We start from the raw sequence: 4086 nt of genomic DNA on the forward strand, positions 1-4086 counted from the left end.
CTACCTTTAGGATTTTCTTTTTTTTTTCTTTTTTTTTTTTTTTTTGGTTTTTCGAGACAGGGTGTAGCCCTGTGTAGCCCTGGCTGTCCTGGCACTCACTTCGTAGACCAGGCTGGCCTCGAACTCAGAAATCCACCTGCCTCTGCCTCTCGAGTGCTGGGATTAAAGGCATGCGCCACTACACCCGGCTAGGATTTTCTAACCTCACCTGGATAGACTAATGAGAAAAGAGAAAAAAATACATCCATGCTGGCATTAGGAAAAGATGGGGAGCATGGGATTGATGGGTGTCATGGGACCAAGGCAGTGACATCATCAGGGTGCCCCCATGATGACTGGGCTGGAGATCCTGGAAAGAAGTAGAAACTCAGCTCTGGGATTCAGTACTCCCTAGGTTGGTCTCTTTCTTTGCTTGGCAGTTCCTGCTGTCTGAGAGCTGGTGTGTCTCATGGACACTGCGGTTGTGGTTGGCTAATATGAGCTCCCACCCCACCCCAGTTCTTGACTACCACTAACCTTCTTGACAGCCTGTGGCTTTAGTTCTAAGCCTCCTCCCTTCTACGCCAGGGAAGGAACAATAACTTCAGGGCCAAAAGGAACTCCACACAGCCTTTTCTTCAGAGCCAGTAGAACTGTCAGTGTTGATGAACAGCCAGGATGGTGTATTGGTAAATTCTTGCTCCTCTCTGCAAGAACGCTTTCTGTCCTGGGTGGTCCGGGTAATCCAGCTGTGGCATGCCCATCAAGGCGGGGTCAGTGACCTACAGCAGGGACGCTGTGTAGAAGTTCTGGGGCATGCTGGCTTCATGTCCAATGGGAAGGTGGTAGAGTTGTGCGCACTCTCTTCTCTCTTACACTTGGCCTTTGCCGGTTCCTCTCCTTTAAGCACCATCTTCTCCCATGTCCTGCCCTCCTCTGGAGCACTGAGTTGGGGAAAACAGGCTATGGAGACAGGCAGCTCTAATTAATATAGCTCTCAGCCCCAGTATTTTCCAGTGGATGAGGGTGAATGGGTTGCTTTGCACATCATGCACCCAGCCTCAGTTCCTTCCACGGATGTGAGGGTCATAGGTGACTAGTAGCACCTGGCAAGGGACTCCACCAAATTTAGCTGCTTGCTTTTTTTTTTTTCCTGGTAAACATCAGGGTATATGTACTATTTTATTATTTGGGGTCATGGTTCCATGTAGCCTAGGCCGACCTTGAGTTCACTACATAGCTGAGGATGACCTTAAACATTTGATCTTTTTTTTTTTTTTTTAACAGTAAACATTTGATCTTAATGAACCTTGGAAGTTCTGGGATTATGTGTGCCCTCCCATCTGCTTATGGGGGGCTGGGGTTGAAAGTGGGGCTTTGTGCATGCTGGGTTAGCTCTCTGCCAACTGTGCTACATCCCCAACTCTACGTACCTTATTTTAAATGTCGGCACTAACAGACTGTTTTCTTTTCAGAGACGCTCAGCACTCTCTCGTCCTCTAACCTCCTCCCCATCCCTGTGTTTGTCAAAGGGCCTTGGCATAGCTTCCTAAGAGGCTAGGACTTGGCAGAGAAGTGAGTTTGATGTCTGTTGGTTGGTGGGTGGGTGGGTGCCTCTGTTTGGGTGAGCCCTCGTCTTAGACAGTGGCCTTCTGGAGTCTCTAGGGTGGAGATAGGGAGGGGTCTGAAGTCAGTTCCCCAACTCAATCCCCACCTCATCTGTGTCTGGGGGCTCTCATCCCCTTCTCCCTGACCTTGTATCTCCTTGGCTCAGCCTGTCCTGCTAACGAGCTGAGCCAGCCGCCTGGCGCCTGCCTCTCCAATGTGCTGACTCAGTCCCATGCCTCCTGCTTCCTCTGCCCTTGTTTGAAAATGCCAAGTTAATTGCTTCCAGCTCCAGGCTGCCCTAGTGGGGCACAGCCCTCCTTTCCTCTCCCCTTCTTCACACCCAGAAGGGAGGCAGGCGAGCACCCTTCAGCCCCAGACCTGGCATCTGTGCATGCTAGAATAGGCTTCCAGTGACCACTAGGAAAGAGGGGCATGTACAGGGAGGCAGGCTGGTACCCTTGGGTCAGACCTCCATGTTTCCCAGCCCTTGGGGTACAGGAGTTACCAGCTTCTGCCAGGATGACGAGTTGCACCCTGAGACCACTTGCCAATGCTCTCTCAGATCTACGGCTAGATCCAGGGCTGAGAGAGGATGCGTGTTGTGAGGGAGACCTGAGGCCTCAAAGAGAAAGAAAGGAAGGAGGGGGAGAAAAGATGGAAGAGAGAAATGGAGGGAGGAAGAAAAGAAGAAAGGAGAGAAAGAGAGAAGGGAAGGGAAGGAGGAAGGCAGGAGGGAAAGAAAGAAGGGAGAGAAGGAAAGAAAAGAATGAAACAAGAGGAGGAGGGAAGAGGGAGGAGGGAGAGAAAGAAGGAAGAAAAAAGGGAAAGAAAAGAATGAAGCAAGACTGGGAGGAGAGAGGGGGAAGAGGGAGGAGGGAGGCAGGAGGGAGAGAAAAAAGGAAGAAGGAAAGAAAAGAATAAAACAAGAAAGAGAGGAGGGAGGGGGGGAGAGAGCCAACAGAATTTTTTACAGAGTAATGCTCACAGAATTCCCATAGGATGGGCTTACAGATGTGCTACCAGGGTGAGAGTCAAAATATTTAACAACAGAATGGTATCAGCTTTGACTAATAGGATGGAAACCTCAGCACGAGCTGGTCAGGGTCCTAGAGACCTTCTGAACTGTGTCAGGCGTTAACCCTTCAATTGCTGGGCCTCAGGGAGGCAGGGCAGGGGTGAGCTGATGGTACCTGGGGAAGTCTCTCCACGTTCCATGAGCCCAGTAATGGTGGCCTTTCGTCTCTGCTTTCTAGTATGCACACAGTGCCAACGCCTGGTGTCTGACAGGGCCTTTACCCCGTGTTGAAGGAATGGCGACTGTCGCTCTGGAACGCTGGAGTAACTGGGGAGAAACAGACTAGACAGATGATCAGGTGTGTGGGGGCTGGGGGCTGGGCAGGGCAAGCTGAGGGTCAAAATTCCAGGGGCAGTTCCCTGGGTGCTGGGTGTTGGCGTTCCTGCCCGCAGATGGGTCCCTGGCTCTGGGTGCTCAAGGACAGGTAAATCCCTCTGAGATGAGTGTGTGGGGTGCTGTAATGATACGTATCAGTTCGGTTATTTTTATTACTGTGACAAAAAGGAGGAAGGCAGAGACTGGGTTGGGGGAGCTGTCTATCAGGCATCACTAAGGAACAGACAGAAAGCCCCTCCCGCTGTGGGTCGGCAGCAGGTGGGATCCTCTGTGAGTCAAGTGCTTTTTCGCTTTTTACTTTTCTTTTTTCCTTCACTCTAGCATTCTTGGAATGTACTCCTGTCACGCTGTCTTTCAGAGTACAGGGGGAAGGGCCAAGGCAGTGGGAGGAGACAGAGGTCTGGCTGAGTCTCTTCCAGGAAGGGGGTCACTCTATCTTCTCACCTTCCAGGTCCCCAAACCGGGAGCTTCACACGGACACCGGACACCGTCAGGTGAATCCCAGGATAGTCAATTTCAGGGCTTGCCAGGGCCCTGGTGAGCTTCCAGTGGCCCATGCAGGCTGCCCGGGTTCCCAGCTTTCCAGTGGGGTACTAGCGATCACGTGCTTCTCCCTCCTGGCTTTCCTCCCTGGGTCTCCAGCCAGCCCGCCGGCTTGATGAATTAGCCCCATAGATATTCCGTCGGGAAAGCAAACACATATCATATATATCTTTGACAAGTTATTATTCTCCCTTATCAGGATTCGGGTGGATCTGTGCCCGCCATTACTCAAGCTGCACACTTGCTCTGTGGGGACCAGGCTCTAGACACGCGAGGAAGTACTGTCCAGGCAGCCCAGCCCAGGGCCTGCCCTGCCTGCAGGCTGTGCTGTGTGGTTGTGGGTGAGCTTAGGGGTGTGGGTAGGGGAGTGGGGTCTCTTGCCACTGTCATTGTCCAATGGCTGACAGATCCTTTCCATATGGAGGCTAGGTGTGGCCAAAACGAACTGGAGGTGTTCCGACCTTTAATTCTTTCATCTGAGATTCGGAGGCGGGGGTGCGGGGTGGGGGGAGGCATGAGTTGTGTCCCAAGGAATAGGGTCTGGT

The 4086-nt window shown here is 52.1% G+C and overlaps 1 long non-coding RNA gene across 1 annotated transcript; it reads left to right on the top strand.

Moving 5' to 3' along the window:
* The first annotated feature begins 1460 nt into the window (after window positions 1–1460).
* On the top strand, window positions 1461–3492 carry LOC110301060 (uncharacterized). Its single transcript, XR_002378670.1, has 3 exons — window positions 1461–1554; window positions 2841–2960; window positions 3450–3492. It is a non-coding gene; the product is annotated as an uncharacterized LOC110301060 (long non-coding RNA).
* The last annotated feature ends 594 nt before the right edge of the window (window positions 3493–4086 follow it).

Source organism: Mus caroli, unplaced genomic scaffold (assembly GCF_978045245.1).
Source record: "Mus caroli unplaced genomic scaffold, Mus_caroli_1 scaffold_11, whole genome shotgun sequence".
Taxonomy (NCBI): domain Eukaryota; kingdom Metazoa; phylum Chordata; class Mammalia; order Rodentia; family Muridae; genus Mus; species Mus caroli.